The sequence below is a fragment of the Rhinoderma darwinii genome, chromosome 13 (assembly GCF_050947455.1).
Source record: "Rhinoderma darwinii isolate aRhiDar2 chromosome 13, aRhiDar2.hap1, whole genome shotgun sequence".
NCBI lineage: Eukaryota > Metazoa > Chordata > Amphibia > Anura > Rhinodermatidae > Rhinoderma > Rhinoderma darwinii.
In genome coordinates this window covers 7698101-7715863 of record NC_134699.1, presented here as the reverse complement: position 1 = coordinate 7715863, position 17763 = coordinate 7698101, and the positions used below count along the sequence as shown (strand labels likewise).

General features: G+C 46.1%; 1 long non-coding RNA gene across 1 annotated transcript in view; it reads right to left on the bottom strand.

The window, feature by feature from the left end:
• The window catches only part of LOC142666113 (uncharacterized), a 45787-nt gene extending 28616 nt beyond the window's left edge, over positions 1-17171 (bottom strand). The window contains exon 1 of the long non-coding RNA XR_012851639.1: positions 16935-17171. This is a non-coding gene — a long non-coding RNA (uncharacterized LOC142666113). The remainder of the gene's footprint in view (positions 1-16934) is intronic.
• Positions 17172-17763: the final 592 nt, after the last annotated feature.

Genomic DNA, 17763 nt, shown 5'->3' with positions numbered 1-17763 from the left:
AATCACCCTGTGGTCATGTATGACATTGAAACAGCAGCATAGAAGTTCCTCCAGAAGCCCTTGACATTTTAGTAGACCACAACTTTTTCTACAAACTCAGATTCAGGTAAAGTGTTACTCAGGGAGTAGCTTGAAAACGAAAATCGATTGGGGCGACTGTAAGGGTATGTGCACACACACTAATTACGGACGTAATTCTGGCGTTTTTGCCCCGACTTACGTCCAAAAAAAGCACCTCGATAGCGCTGACAAACATCTGCGCATTGAAAGCAATGGGCTGACGTTTGTCTGTTCACACGAGGCGTATATTTACTCGCCGCTGTCAAATGATGGCGCGTAAATAGACGCCCGCGTCAAAGAAGTGACCTGTCACTTCTTGGGGCGTAATTGGAGCCGTTATTCATTGACTCCAATGAATAGCAGCGCCAATTACGTCCGTAACTGATGCGGCGTTCAAGCGCCTGCACATGCCGTTACGGCTGAAATTACGAGGATGTTTCCTCCTGAAAACATCCCCGTAATTTCAGTCGTTACGGACGCTGCCGTGTGAACATACCCTAAGAGTCATGGCGGCGCTGCGGAGATGAAGACTGACGTGTTGTTGGAGTTTTTGCTTCTTATCTTATTTTTTGTCTCTTGATAGATTATATTCATCTGGTATGTGCAAACCACACTAGTAAGAGTTGTGGTGCTTAGTGTTTGCCCAGTGGGTTGTACTTTGTCTTCGTGCAGCTCCAGGTTCTAGTCCTGCTGCCCTTTTTGGAACATTATATTCCTTTGTGAAAAAAAACAGCATTGGAGAACATTGTATTTATCTGGCGAGTGTTCTCAGTCATGATCTGGTCCAGGGTATAGGGAAAAGAACAAGACTGTGGTGTGAGAACCTGGAGTTCTGGCCCCATGAGGGGACTTTATTATTTATCACATTGAGTAACACAGGAGGAAGTGGCAGAGGGGACCGTAGTCGCCAAGGTGGAGATGGCAAAAGTGACCATGTTGGCTGATGCGGAAGTGGTACTAGTGGCGAGGGCTCAGGAGGTTGGTCATGAGGCGCAGCCAATGGTTGGAAAATTTGGCTCGATTTTTCTTAAACTGCATTAATCTTGCTCACTGTATTGACTATTAACCCATGGTAAGAAGTAGGACGACTTGGATGATGCCCATGGTTGAACTTGATGTTGACTCCTTGATATAGTTGGTCCATGTTGCTCTTTGCTTGGGATGACCCGCGCCACATAAATAATCTTAAGCTTCAGTGTTGGGAACGGGGCGGGCGGCTGATCTAGAAGTTGTTTTTTGAAGTATGAGAAGTCTTCTCTGCAGGAACATCTGAAGTCCTGGCCTGAGTTGGAGACAACTGAGCTTAGGATTTTCTTTTTTTGTCTCCCAATGTCCCTTCCCCTGATGTACCCGTCTTAGGACTTTTAGATTCTTCTTGGTGTAACTTTTCCATTATTTTAGACTTATAATTACTAAAACCACCTATGATTTTCAGATCTGGCCGTGGGTCAGAGGTAAGTGCAGCGGCTTGAATAGTAAGAAGAAGTCATAGGTTCTAGCCCTATCTGCTGCTATTTCATTTGTTTCGTTGCATTCTGAGCAGATTCTGCATTTTTTTTGGCCACGAGGGTCGGAACCCTCAAAACCGCTCAAAACCCTTCCTCCTCTTTCTCGATAATGACATTAAGAAAGGTACTCTTATATATATAGAGGTGGAGCTGGCTCAGAGAGTAGAGCGCAAGGAGAACAGGTAGTGGTTCTGGAGACCAGGGTTCGAACACTCGTGCTGGCTCCTAGGAATAGCAGCTCAGTTGTCTGGGACACCAAATACCGCACACCTGTAGTGCAGCCGTCTGGAGTGGAAGTGGCGGGTTATAGAAAAATGGAGCATTTTTTTCACACATCTGAACAGTAGGGGGTGTCTTTCTTCAGCCAGGATTCAGGAAATGAAATGACCAGAGGAGATTTGAACCTGGGTCTTCAGCATGGGAAGCAGAGCAGGTACCCTCTGAGCCATCTCACTATTTGTTACTAGACTATAGATTTTGGCAATGATGACATTTAGATTTAGCCGACTAATCCTCAAGTTCCCGTCCTGTGAGGTTCACTTCCGTGTCGGGATTATTAAGAGAGAAGCGTGTTCAGAGAAGATGCAGGTCTCCGGGGTTACCTCCGACATGGTAAGATCTGTGTTCACGAAGGTATTTGAAGGCGAAGTGGAAGCTCCATATCCATGATCCCCGGAGATTCGGCTATTTATTGAGTGAGCCCGGCCACGCATCATGCAATATACTATTCCCATTCTGTAGATGATTCAGTATCAATATAATATAATAATTCTTGTAATTCTCATGAGAAGACGGAAAAAATTGCTGGCACCGCTCAATCCAACAAAAGACGCTGCACATGGATGGAGTTTCACCACGGTAATTGTACTGGATAATTGATCCTGCAGCAATAGAACAGCACAAAAGCATGTAAATACAGTCGAGCCACATTATTATAACCACCTCCTACTTTCGACGTCAGCAGCGCGTAGCCCATAAAGGAAGTGATGTGTCGTGGGCTTGGTGGGTATATAAGGCGTGCGGGCAGCTGTCTGATCACATATCTTGTTGTTGCCAGGTGGAGATTTATCAGAGTTGCAAAAAGGGATGATTATTGGCTTTCGGGCCAGGGTGGCAGAATTTCTCGAACAGCGCAGTTTGTGAACTGTTCGCATGCTGCTGTGGTGACAGTGTATCATGACTGGAGAAATGGTGCCATTAGAAATAACCGACATGGTAACTGCGGAGCACCACGTGCCATTTATGTGAGAGATGAATGTCAGCTACAAATGGGCATGAGGGTCGAACGATGCGCTACAGTTGAGCAGCTTACCGTGAAAATCAACCAGTGGGGGTACCAGAAGTGTTTAAAACAATAGTTCAGCAAACCCAACTGCGTATGGGGCTCCGAAGCAGACGGATGGTCACTGTTCCTATGCTAATAAAGGTGCATCGGGGAAAAAAAAAAAGTCTACAATTTGCACGGCCGTGTCAGAATTGGACCACTGATGACTGGCAAAGGGTTGTGTTCTCCAATGAGTCACGTTTTCTGCTTCCTGGAACGGATGGCCGTTTCAGGAGAGAAACATCAGAGAACAAACACCCGTCAGCCACTGCTGGAAGAACACGAGTCGGTGGCGGCAGCGTTATGGTCTGGCGGATTAGTTCCTGGCTTTCTCTGGGCCAATCATCCACTTGGACAGCTCTGAAGCGATCTGGGTATGAATCCATCGTTGCAGATCACATCCCCCCATACATGCTGATTATCTTCTGGGGGTAGATGGAATCTTCCAGCAAGACAATGCGACAGGTCACACAGCCAGAAAAGTCCGACAGTGGTTGGTCGTGCACGACAAGGAGCTCCAAGTACTTCCCTTGCCCACCAGACTTCAACCCAATTGAGCATCTGTGGGACCTCAATCAATAGTTGGCTCTATGGATCCTCCCCCACACAAACCCTCGAGGAAACGTGGAACGCACTGCAATAAACGAGGCGCCAGAAACCGGAGACCACCGACCAGCACGTTGAGTCACCCCCAGCACGCCTACCGTTGTCCGTGCTGCACTCGGCGGTTACTCTGGATATTACCTGCTCCTCATAATAATGGGACTCGACTGTGTATATGTGATAGTAAACTGATTGTCGCAGCAATCACCGATCCTACAGATTCCTTTACTTCAATTATCTCGGTCTATAGGATTTGGAAACAAATCGCCTGCGGCCGTTTTGTTTGTTCCCACGCTTTGTCAAGTCCTGGGTGTCATTTCCTGCACTGCCCCTTATATACGTAACATGTGAACTACATTCACTTAATAATTGTGAAATAATTAATATTACAAAATACAGACTTAGCGACAAGAGCTGCACATGTAAAAACATCAGAAACACAGACTACATAATAATAAATAAAAAAGATGATTATGTATCGGGATCAGATCACAGTAGGATGATTGCCTCCCAACACCGATTCTTCTATCCAGTTTATTCTTTATTCACGCTCGATTTGAAACGTCCTCTCACAAATCCATCTCCGATATTACATCCACGACCTCCGATAAAAGTGGATGCAACACCCATTGTTCCTGATACTTTACTCATAGGGCTGCGCTGAAATGACAGCGCAAACCCGTTTTCTTATTTTACTATTTTTTTTGCTCTATTGCTTTATATGCACAAAAGGGCGATGCAGTTTTTATTACTCGCTTTGATCAGCGCGTTAGAAATAATATTGGCAGGATTCCCCCATAACCTTATTCTCTTACTAAATTCTTCTTCCTCATCACTATTAATTAGTCGTAACCTTAAGATCTGTGTAAGGAAGAGATTTCCAGACCCATTCCGGGTGGTAACGGTCGTACCTCAATAACGCATTTGTGGCGGCAGGTTTAACCCTTTGTTTGTATCGTTCCCTCTACTACTGATACACGGACATCGAGGAATTCTATTTCCTGATCCCCAAACTTACTCATGAATTTCATATTCACACGGTTACAATTTAAATGAACTAATTCTTACAATTTAATTAATGTCCCGGGGCAGATGATAAATAGATCGTCTATATAACGCAAAGTTGCAAAACGAAATATTATTCTGTAATACGAATGATATCGCAATTCTTCAGTGAATGTAGTTTCCATATTATGTATAAAAACGGCAGAGCAAGAGATAGGTGGATCCTGCCTGTCAGTCACGCAGGACCTGCTGACACTGAACCCATTAGTCCCGCGGACCAGGCCGGAACAGGATTTAGCACATGATACAGCTGCTCTGTATACAGAAAACAAAAGCAGCTGTGTCTCAAAAAGTTAAAAGGAATCAGATCACACTGATGGCCATATTTTTTTTTCCTTTAAATGTTAATCAAAGGATTCCATAACCTTTAAAAATAGGGGGGTTACCTGCTACAAACCACAAGACGACCCCATGCAGTGCGCATGGCCTAGAGCAGCAGTCCCCAACCTTTCATACCGTCTGAGCCATGCAACAATTTTTTTTTACTTAAATGCAGCTCCTGGCCCTCAATCAAAATCTAAACATATTAAACGTGTAAAAAAAAAAAACACGTGTTCATAGTCCTCCGTTAATCTTCCAAATGGTCCCTTAGTCGTATGCTGTTCCCTGTGTTCCCGTGCCCTGCTACCTGTATCCCGTGCTGTATTTGTTCCTGTGCCATCTCTAGTGTTGGATTCGTGTTGTGCCGTTTACTACACCTGCTGACTTACACATCTGGTGTCATCTGCCACGTTTTGCATCACCTGCCGCCAAGGTCCCCTCTGTGCCTAAGCCGTTGCTACTGTCTGGACTATTACAGGTACCATTGTGCCCGGAATTTATATTGACCAGCAGCTACTCCGCTACGGCCTAGTGGGTCCACATACCCACAGATCGTGACACCTATGTTCAGAAAACAGGGTTCCCAAGGCAAGCCACAGAGCAGGGGGTTGCGAACCGCAGGTTGAGGACCACTGGCCTAGAGCGTCAGCTCGTGGTGTCACTTCTGCATCTCAGAGTGGTTAACACCCCCCCCCCCAAACAGATCTGAGCAACAGACAAGTAATGGAGGCTACAGGGAAGGTGAAAGATCCAGCGGACTGTAATGTATTGCACTGATCAAATGAGTCATTGTGTACATATATTACTTATCCTGTACTGATCCAAAGTTACATCCTGTATTATACCTCAGAGCTGCACTCACAATTCTGCTGCTGGAGTCACTGTGTACATATATTACATTACTTATCCTGTTCTGATCCAGAGTTAGATCTTGTATTATACTCCAGAGCTGCACTCACTATTCTGCTGGTGGAGTCACTGTGTACATACATTACTTATCCTGAGTTACATCCTGTATTATACTCCAGAGCTGCACTCACTATTCTGCTGGTGGAGTCACTGTGTAGATACATGACATTACTTATCCTGTACTGATCCTGAGTTACATCCTGTATTATACTCCAGAGCTGCACTCACTATTCTGCTGGTGGAGTCACTGTGTACATACATGACATTACTTATCCTGTACTGATCCTGAGTTACATCCTGTATTTATACTCCAGAGCTGCACTCACTATTCTGCTGGTGGAGTCACTGTGTACATATATTACATTACTTATCCTGTTCTGATCCCGAGTTAGATCTTGTATTATACTCCAGATCTGAACACTGCCCCCTACTGTAACTTAACTGCTCTGCTAGTATTACGCAGGCACTATAGAAAGTAAGAATTAGTCTTACCGGTAATTCCATTTCCTTGAGTCCACCATGACATCACACTAGGAGGATAACCCCTTGACCTCTGTAGGGACAGGAACTAAGAGGTTAAAAGGGCCCCACCCTCAGCCTCCCACCAGTGTGTGCCATAACCCTACACTGTAAAGAACTAGCTAACCCTAACTGTATGTTAACTTTACATACCACTAAGAAGGTAAGGTGGGTAAATGTATGCCGTCATGTTGGACTCTAGGAAACTGAATTCCCGGTAAAACCATTTCTTACTTTCCATTTCATCCCCCAGGACGGCACACTAGAAAACAAATGAGATGGTTTAGGGTGGGACTGCCGCCTGGAGTACTTTGCGGCCCAAGGTGAAGTCTCTCCTAGCTGAAAGATCTAGCCTACAATGTTTTGCCAAGGTAAGGGAGCTAGCCCAAGTAGCTGCAGTACAAACCTGGTCTAAGGAGGCTCCCCCCTTTCTGCCCATAATGAAGATGTGGATCTGGTGTAATGGGCTTTGATATTCATAGAAACATTTTCGTTTTTTTCTCCAGAGAATAACACATTTTAATTGTTGTTTTTATCCACCTAGTGAAGGTAGCGTTTGAGGTTTTCGGTCCTTAATTTTTACCCCAAAACTGGACTTGGGGGTTGGAGTCAAGCTGTAAATATTGTAAGACTGCCCTTCTAACATCAAGACAACCGAATTCTTCTTTTCGAGTTTTGGCAAAATGAAGGAAGGACAATCTCCAGGTTTCTATGACAATCTGGGATGACTTTTGGAAGGAAATTAGGATCAAGTTTTAGTACGATTCTATCATCCGTTATCCTAAGATATGGTTCGTCTGTGGATAGCGCCTGTATTTCCCAAGTCTCTTGCTGTAGTCATCGCTAGCAGAAAGGCTACTTTAAAGTGACAATGTTCTCAATTGGTCCGAAGGGGTGTTTGATTAGAGCTCGGAGGCCAATGCCAAGCTCTCACTGCGTAGATGACTGTCTAATGGTCGGCCATAGTTTTGAGGCTGCAGACATGAATCTTTTCACCTGTGTTCTGACAGCTGGGTGTCAAAAAACGTACTTCGGGCAGAGACCTGTACTCCGAGGGTGCCTGGTCTAAGACCTTGATAAAGCTCCTGCTGTAAAAAGTCCAGAATCTGTTAGATGACTGTCCTCTGACCTACAATGCTCATTGCAAGAGGTGGCTCTTTGACATTTTTTGAGATTGGAAATTAGGGTAAAGTCCAGTAGGACCCCTAGAGACTTTGCCCGAGTGTGCGGAATCAGATTTGATTTTTGATAATTATGATCCAACCCAGTTCTGCTAGTTGGCCTGTTAGTAGCTTTACCTGAGTGGTAAGAATATTTTGGGTACTCGCAGTAATTAGGAAGTCGTCCAGATAAGGGACTATCATAATTCACTGTCTGCGAAATGAAGGCATCACTTCTATCATTATTTTGGTGAATACTCTTGGGCAGATGAAATCCCGAAGGGGAGAGAGCTGTAAAGAGTAGGGATGATTGGGGACGTGGTAAAAACAAATCATTTTGGAGGAAGGGATGAAAATTCTATTCGACAGCCGTTCTTTATTATGTCTAAAACCCACTAGTTTTGGGTGAGGTTGTTCCAGGGACCGTAGAACTTTAGCAACCTTCCTCCGACTTTGGCATCTGTTTTCTTGTCTCTAATTATTTGGGTTGAGCAAGAAGCCTCTACCCCTCCCCCCTTTTGGGTAACTCCAACAACCTGTCTTTACATTCCCTCTATAGTTTTCACTCTGGGGTCTTTGGGAATGAAAGGGAATTTTACTTTTTATTGGTTTATCGTCTTGAAATCACTTCTTTCTATCTGCCGCTTTCTCGAGGATTTTGTCTAGGTCTGGGCCAAAAACAGTCTCCCTGAAAAGGAATGCTACAAAGTCGGTTCTTGGAACGAGTGTCCCCCTTTTGCCAGTATCTTAACCACAGAGATCTTCTTGCGGCATCGGTAAGGGCCCCTTCTTTGGCTGCGAACCGGATACATTCCACCGAGGCATCTGCTAAAAAACCTGTTGCTGCTTTTAGGAGCAGAATGGATTCTGCTAATTGGTCTTTGGGTGTTTTTACCTTAAGGTGGTTTTCTAGTTTGCCTAACCAGATAAAGAGGCTTCTAGCTACTGAAGTAGCTGCTATGTTGGGCTTCATACTAAACATTGATGCTTCCCAGGCCTTTTTTAGAAGGCAATCAGACTTCCGATCCATGGGGTCGGTCAACGGAGAAGAATCTTCAAATGGCAAGGATGTTTGCTTAATTACCTTTGCCATTTCGATATCGTCCCAGATACATGTATACTCTTCATTAAAAAGGTGGCAATGACTTCCGGTTCCGGGGATGCAGGACGCGAGTGACTGAGCTCCCGCTCCCGTCCAGCCTGTAAGCTCGCAATAGTCGCTACGGCGACGATAATCAGCGGGGAAGTCACCAGCCTTGCACAAGGCAACATCATCGGTGGTGCCTCTATGGACAGGTACCTCCTCAGAAGCGCGCAGAAGCCAGCCATGGAGGAATCAGCCGCGGCCGTGGTAAAGGGAGGTAAGATGGCGGCGCTTCCCGCCACTGCGACCCTGCTATACACACAGGAAGATGAGCTGCAGCACCATCAGTCCCAGCTTTCAAGCCCGGCAGAGCATGTACTGTCCGCTCTTCCAGTAGCCATTGACTATGTAACCCTGGCCCGTGAAGTAGCCAAGCAGATAGCGCCAGACCTGCAAAAGGCGCTGGAAAAAACGGTGCAAGATTCTCTAAACCGCGTGCATGCGGAGCTGGCACAAGTCACTATCAGAGCTGATGAGTTAGAACAGCGTATGACGCTGCTGGAGGATGAAAATGAACGCCTGCAATCCAAACTCAAAGGGGTGCTGTCTGTTACTGCGCAGTTGGGGGACAAGGTGGAGGATCTGGAGAACCGCTCCAGGAGGAGCAACCTGCGACTGGTGGGGCTGAAAGAAGCGGTGATATCTGCTGATTTGCAACGAGTGTGTGAGAGGACATTGCCGGAAGCCTTAGGTCTCCCACGTCCATGCCGGGTGGAGAGGGCGCATAGAGTGGGGCCGGACCCCAGAAACCTCCCAGCAACAGCTGACCACAATTCACATCGTCCCAGACAAGTGATCTTCAAACTGTTGGATTACAATGACAAGGTGGCACTCATGAAAGCTTTCCGCAGCAGATCGCGTCCTTTGGAAATAATGGGCATGAAAGTGCTATTTGAGGATTTCTCGGCGGAGGTTGCAAAACGAAGGCGGGCTTTCAGCAAGATCTGCACCGCGCTGTTCCAAGCGAGAATACGCTTTAGCCTGCAGTACCCAGCCACCCTGCGGGTGTTTCAAGAGAACGGGCGGAACAAGGTTTTCACCACTCCACAGGAAGCGGAGGACGCACTTGCGGAGCTTTGTGGGAAGAGATCACAGCAAGAGGAGCGTCACAGTCCAGTACATAGTCCGCAGCGCAAGTCAAGAGAAGACAAAAGGAACCGGCTAAATATGGAGCGTACCTGGGCAGAAGCCTTAATGCCCACACCTGGAAGATCCCGGGGGGGTCGAGCCGGAAATAGAGGGGACTCTCCGAAGCCGCAGAGGCGAACACGGGACCGCACCCGATCCACGTCTCCTGATTGACGGACGAAGTCCTTTTTGGCGCATTTTATTTAAGCTGTTGTGATGATGATTTTGTGGACGCTGTAGACCAATTGCAGATTCCGACCAGATACAGATAAGTTTACAGATAATCTGAAAGTTATTGAGGGGGATATTTTGCGGTCTTATACAGCACTATGTTTCGGTCAATAGTTGACCTATTGTTACAATGCTACAATGTTATCAAGGTTGAAGTATATGCATTCTGATATTTCCCTGCTTTTTCACTGCAAGATATTTGTGAGGGAGTTAGATCAGGATCTGAGATTGTCCCTGGTGGGCGGGATTGAACGGGAGTGATACAATGCCTCCCCCACGCAAGGGATTAGTGTTATCTGTAAGGGTATGTGCACACACACTAATTACGTCCGTAATTGACGGACGTATTTCGGCCGCAAGTCCCGGACCGAACACATGGAGGGGGCCGGGCTCCTAGCATCATACTTATGTACAATGCTAGGAGTCCCTGCCTCGCTGCAGGACAACTGTCCCGTATTGTAATCATGTTTTCAGTACGGGACAGTTGTCCTGCAGCGAGGCAGGGACTCCTAGCGTCGTACATAAGTATGATGCTAGGAGCCCGGCTCCCTGCACTGTGTTCGGTCCGGGACTTGCGGCCGAAATACGTCCGTCAATTACGGACGTAATTAGTGTGTGTGCACATACCCTTACAATGGCAGTCTGAGGGAAATTGTGGTAGGAGATAGGGGACACGGAGGTAGGGAAACCTTGAAGCGAAGCAAGGTTCATAGGGAAATGTGAGGATGCAATCCTAACGGACTCTAGGCTGTTAAAAGTAATGATAAGGGAATGTACATAAGGGTGCGCAGGCGACAAAGAGGTACTGAGGGGGCAAGGGCAGGTGTTACTTCCTCATGGAAGGAGCCATATAGGCAGGCTGGGGGGGAGGGGGAGGGAGGGGCGCGTTCTGGCATAACAGAAAAAAGTGAAGTCACATACACCAGTGGGTATTAAAGGGAATGTGTTGCCAGAAAAACATGTTTTTGTTTTTTTAAATTAAACATTTAGTGTGTGGGTGATTAAACATTGTTCAAATTTTTTTTATTTTTTTCACGAGTCAGGAAATATTATAAATTAATTCAAAATTTATAATACTACCCATTTTTGGTCACTAGATGGAGCTATTCCCAAAATTGCAGCATTGCAACATTGGGTTAAAAGCCCTCGCTCTAGTGAGCTCTCAGCATCCCCCCCTCCTTTATCCTGGCTAGTGCCGGGATAAACGAGGGGTTTGAACGGTGTAACCTCCTACACTGTGTGTCGCCATTTTTTGAGCTAACACACAGTGTAGTAGGTTTACATACAGTAGTAAACACACACAAACACGAACATACATTGAAATCTCTTACCTGCTCCTGCCGCCGCGGCTCCCTCCGGCCCGTCCGCTCCGTTTGCTGCCGCTGGTCCAAGTGCACAAATCCGGAAGCCGCGACCGGAAGTAGTAATATTACTGTCCGGCCGCGACTTCCGGTCCACAGGAAAATGGCGCCGGACGGCGCCAATTTCGAATTGGACTGTGTGGGAGCGGCGCATGCGCAGTTCCCACACAGACGCCGTACACTGAAGTCAATGGGACGGGAGCCGTTCGCAGTCCCTATGGGACTGTGGCTGCCGTATTCCATGTCTGTATGTGTCGTTAATCGACACAGACAGAAATGGAACAAAAAATGGCAGCCCCCATAGGGAAGAAAAAGTGTAAAAATAAGAAAAAGTAAAACACAAACACACAAATGAATATAAACGTTTTTAATAAAGCACTAACATCTTTAACATATAAAAAAATAATTTGTGATGACACTGTTCCTTTAAGGGACTGCTAACCCTTGCCGCAGGTGATTTTATGATTTTGTTATGTAAGGGATGGTTGGCCTTGTTGGTTCTGGCTTACAAGCCAGGGTTTGGTTATGATGTTAATGTTAATGTTTGTACATGGCTCTTGGGAAAAGACGGATCTGACTCCCTGGACTCCACACGACTTTTAGGCACTTTAGCTCATCTTAAACACGGTCCAATAACATGAAAATAGTTTCTTGGAACGTTAAAGGGCTGAGATCCCCACAGAAACGGACCAAACTTTTAAGGCACATGAAACGATTGCATCCTGATGTGGCCCTATTGCAGGAAACTCACCTTACCGAGCCGGAGTTTAAGTATTTGCAAAAGTTCTGGGTGGGTCAGGTTTTTGGCTCGTCGGCAAGGGAGGGTAAGGCGGGAGTTATAATTCTGGTACATAAAAACTTTGCGTTTACGCTGGTGTCCCAGGAGCGGGATGACGAAGGCCGTTGGATCCATCTAGTGATGGAACATGCAGGGGAAACCATCAGTATTCATAATGTGTATGGCCCAAATACGGTTAACACTGGTTTTTTTGGTCACTTGGAAACCCAACTCCAGCAGGATCGCACTAGGTTTTTGATTTTAGGGGGAGACCTTAACACTGTAAGGTCTTCAAAGGAGGATAGGAGCGCAGGGACTAGTTCGCAGAGAAATAGAGATAAGATCTTGCCCGACTTTTTAAGACACACGGCCCTAATAGATGCGTGGAGGAGTTTACACCCAGATGCGCGGGAATATACACATTTCTCTCATGTTCATCAGTCATGGTCGCGTATTGATTATTTGTTAGTGACGCAATGGCGCGACGTTTACGTGAAGCGGCAATTGAAGATTTAGTTATTTCGGACCATGCTCCGGTTACCATTACATTGGCTGACACAGTAGCTAGAGGAACGGATTTTATCTGGAGGTTTCCCGCTTTTCTGGCAAAGGATGAGGGCTTTACACAGAAGCTTAAGGGGTGGTGGATGGAATTCGATGGGGATAATGTAGCGCATCGCTCGGAACCGTCATTGTATTGGCGTACAGCCAAGGTGGTAATAAGAGGGAAAATCATGCAGTATATGTCTAATCTTAAACGTAAGACGACCGAAGGATACAAGGCAGCGAGCGACAGATTACGGCGTGCGTACACAGCATTCCTACATTCGCCATCAATGCTATTGGGGGAGGAATGGAAGGAAGCCAAGCGACAGTTTGGTCAATGGTTAGACAAAAGAGAGAGTATTTACCGGTCCCAATTTGATGCTGATTTAATGCGTTTCGGCAATATGGCGGGCAAATTATTAGCGCGGTTAGCAAAGGGGAGGTATGCACCGGCACATATTACAACACTTAAAGAATCAAACGGAACTCCTACCTCGGACCCAAAAAAAATCAATACCATATTAAGTAAATATTACCAAGCCCTTTACTCAGAAACACCCATAGATCTCCAAAAAGGGAGGGAATTTTTGGAGAAGGTGAAGTTGCCAGGGCTCACCCAGGAGCAGAATGGTCATTTGAGCGCGGAGATTACACTAGAGGAAGTTTGGAGCGCCATTAAAACATTATCTAACGGAAAGGCCCCGGGTCCGGATGGATTCACAGGGGAGTTTTTCAAATCTCTGAGAGAAGAAATCAGCCCTACCTTGGTGGCATATTATAATACTTTACTAGGAACGGGAGCTCTACCAGCAGAGGCCAAGGTAGCGCATATAAAGGTGTTACCCAAGAAGGGGAAGAATCCTCGTGACCCGGGGTCGTACCGCCCCATCTCGCTGATAGATCAAGATCAGAAATTTCTCACAAAAATTTTGGCCAATCGACTGGCTATGTATCTACCCATACTGGTGGGAAAATCTCAGGTAGGCTTTGTAAAGGGCAGGGCTGCAGTGACAAATTTACGCAAGGTATTGACGGTGCTAGAAACAGTCAGGCACGATCCCCAGCCAGGTACCAGGCCGGCACTTTTAGCGCTAGACGCAGAGAAAGCCTTTGATAACATACAATGGGAATGGCTGGGGATGGTGCTAGACAAAATGAACATTCAGGGAGATTTCCGGGTCTTCCTGAAGGGAGTCTAGAATAGCCCGCAAGCACGCGTTCACTCCTCGGGGTTCCTATCAGATCCCTTCCAATTGCATAAAGGAACACGACAGGGTTGCCCCTTGTCGCCCCTGCTATTCAATCTAGCATTGGAACCTATGGCCAGATTCTTGGAGGAATCGGATATGTTCAGAGGCATTCAAGTGGGATCTTGTGCAGTGAAATTAGCCCTGTTCGCTGATGATGTCATACTTATGTCAAACCCTCAGGAGCATTTAGGGAAGGTTTTTCAATTTTTGCAGGAATTTGGGCAATGCTCGGGATACAAAGTCAATATAGCTAAGAGCGAACTGCTGGAGTTGGGCAGACCATTGCCAAAGACCTTTTGGCAATCCTTGGGTTGCGGGATATCACCGGTGGAACACTGCATTACCTATCTGGGTATCAAAATAGGGAGGGTACCAGACACTCTGTATGGCTTAAATTATCCCCCGTTAATAAAAAAAATACAAGCGGAACTCACTAGATGGGGCCAATTGCCGTTGTCCCTCTTGGGAAGATGTCATCTGATCAAGATGGTTAGTTTTCCTAGATTGCTATACCCCTTTCAAACGCTACCTCTCTTATTGAAGCATGTGGATGTCTCGAAATTGACGGCTTCATTCACTAAATTTATATGGGCAGGAAAAAGGCCGCGCATAGCACTCACCAAGTTCATGATGGGCAAACAAGAAGGGGGTGTGAACTTTCCGAATGTCAGGGGTTATAACGTGGTCTGTCTTATGCGTCATGTAGTAGATTGGCTTCATGAAACAAGCAATTATTCCAACTTAGATCTGGAAGGGGAGTATGCCTCACCCTGGAACCTGAAAGCTTTGTTACATTGTAGAATCGCTTCTCTTCCGTGCCGTCTCAAAACCTCCATTGTATTGAGAGATACAGTTCTAGCTTGGAAAGTGGTACGTAAGCAGTTTGGGTTACCCCACCTGGTATCGAAGTATATGCCGTTGAGCGGTCATCCGGAGTTTTTACCAGGAATGGACAAGGGGGACGGAATTGCCTCATGGGGGAGGGTAGGCATTGGTAGCGCAGGGGATCTTATGCACACAGAGGAAAAGAGGTGGTTAACTGGGGAGGAAATCACCGCTAAACTCAGGCCCATAATAGATAGAGTCAATTTTTTGCAAGTACTTCAGGTACGAACATTTTGTACCTCCAGGCTCAGGGATTTGAGTAAGGAAGCTACTCCGCACACTATGGATGAGGTCATAGGTCCAACAACTGGGCGGGCGACCATTTCAGGAATGTATAGAGCATTGAGAGAGGGTTTTGTTCGTCCGCAATTAAGGATTAGTTTTAAAAGCTGGGAACGGTGGACTCAGGATCCAGATATAGGAGAGACCATACTGGGGGGTTGGGAGACGGTACGGAAGAGTGTGATAAATGAGAGCTGGAGGGAAACCTATTTCAAGTTGATGCATGCAGCTATATATGGCTTTAATATCTTGCCCTCACAATCTTTCCCTGATCGCATTACAAGTTGTCCCAAGTGCAATACACCACTGACGAATTTGTGGCATGGAGTGTGGGGGTGTGTACATACGAAACGATTTTGGGGGATGGTACAGAAATATATTAAGGACCATTGGAAAACGAATCTCCCAATGACGCCTCAAGCGCTACTATTCCATCAGGCGCGGCCGCCAGAGGAAGAGGGTGCTCGAGGAGTAAGATCACCTCCCGTGTTGGTGCACACGATTTTACTGGTAGCTTTGAGATGCCTCCTGAGTCACTGGTTAGAGGCAGACACGCCGGGGTTAGAATTGATTGTGTCACGGCTGAAACAGTTATTGGTTCTTGAGAGGGTGGAGGTGGAAAGGCGGAAGGAAACGGGAACCAAGAAGCTATTTGATAAGTGGCAAGTATTTATAGAAACGCAATGTACAACAGCCGAAATAGCGGAAATTGTTAGGCCTTTCCAGTACACAAAGTGGTACTGCACGCAGCTCTTGGCAGGCGCTTTAGGGAGGATGCAACTGTGAGCCAGCTGGGGGAGAAAGGATGAGTGGAAACTCATTGATGATCTAAGTGGTGTTGGAGTTGGGGGAGTCATGTTTGTTTGGTCCATCTGAAGATCGACAATTATGCCATGTTTCTATGTTGGTGTGTTTATATGTTATGTTGAATTTAATTTAAAAGTTAATCCCATGACAGTTGAGTGCTGCGCACTCATGATGTAACTCTTACGTGAAATGTTTGTAAAAAAATGTGAAAACTGACAATAAAAAGGATATTTAAAAAAAAAAAAAAAAGGTGGCAATATCCAAATTGACGGGAGACCCCCGCAGCCACTTTTCTGGGTCCTTCCATTCGTTATTTATTAATTTAAACAAGTTTTCACTAACATGGAAACACACGCTTTTTCTTTGATTTTGAGCGACCAAACATCTCATCTTGGATGGTCTTTTTGTTTTTTAACTTCTTCAATATTCATCGCACCCGATTGCTTTTAATAAATCGTCCATATCTTCAGAGGAAAAATAGTATTTTTTCTCATCCTGATCTCCTTCAGGATTTATTGACCCAAATTCGTCTATGTCCCCGGGATCTTTGAAAGAAAAAGAGGCCCCTTCAGTGTCTGATTTAGATGGAGGTTCGTTTACTAACTTCGCCTTCTTATACGGGGGAGGTATGGCCACGTATTGATGATAAGGATTAAACTTCCTCTCTAATCATAGAACGTAGGTCGTCCATAAAGGAGGGTTGTTCTGCTTTGATTACTTTATTAATACATGTCGCACATAGTTGTTAGTTGTATGCGTCTGCCAGCATTTGAGCATGTAGCGCATTTCTTGGATCTTTTAAGCTCTCCATGCTTACGTTTTTGGGATCCCTCTTTCTCAACCTAATGAACGAGAGAGGGATAGTACAGCTTACAGTAACATGACGGGTATTATCCCCATGGGGAAAACTCACGGGAGTGGATGGGCAGGAGACCTCAGATTCTTCAAACTGGGACCCCACCGGATCGGCACCAGGAAAGTAAACGTTTGGAAACACAGGCCTCAGAGCAGGATGCACCCGGCAATTTGCACTGAACACGCCGGTCTATTTACCTGTTCCGCGTTGCCGATGCCGGTCCCCGCATGCGACATCACTTCTGTCCGTGCAGTCGTCTGACGCCACTTCCACCGGATGTTTGGTCGCATAGCTGAAACCCCACGTGGGTCGGGACGCCGGTAGAAGTGCTCCGCTCAGCTTTAGTCTCACGGGACTACAGGCGGACGGGTGTTTTCTTAGGCAAGGGGAGGGAAACCCCTAGGTACACTCCCCCCCCCCCAAGTGGAATGCTTGTCAGGAGGGAAGCCCCCGATCCTGACCTCAATGTCGAAGGTTAGAAATCTAGTGTTCAATTCCCCCCCCCTAGGATGAAAATAGAATCCTCTTCCCCTGACTCCTGTAGGGACAGTAAATACACTGGTGGAATGCTGAGGGTGGGGCCCTTTTAACTGCTTTCAGTTCCTGTCCCTACTGAGGTCAAGGGATCATCCTCCCAGTACACCATCATGGGGGACAAAATGGAAATAGAGGTTTAAGTCATTATTATAAAGATTATGGGCTTTGCCTTTCAGTTTTCACCTTAGGCAATGTAAAGACAATAATGAAGGAGTATACAGATAATAGCAGATGTTACATATCTCCCTACTGGCCATAAGCAGTAACTGCAACCAGGGTAAGAAAAAAATTAAAGTGCTAGAAAGCTCTCTCTTATTAGGGGGGTGTATTTGGATGTATCTAGGCAAAACTGGAAAATACTGATAGGAATGTCTAAAGGAAAACTACCCTTTACATTTTTTTGCGACTTGTTTTAGAGCCCGCCTGGTAGCTGAAATGTAAGCTTTGTATGCAGTAGCATTGAAGTGTCCCATCCTACACGTGGTACCC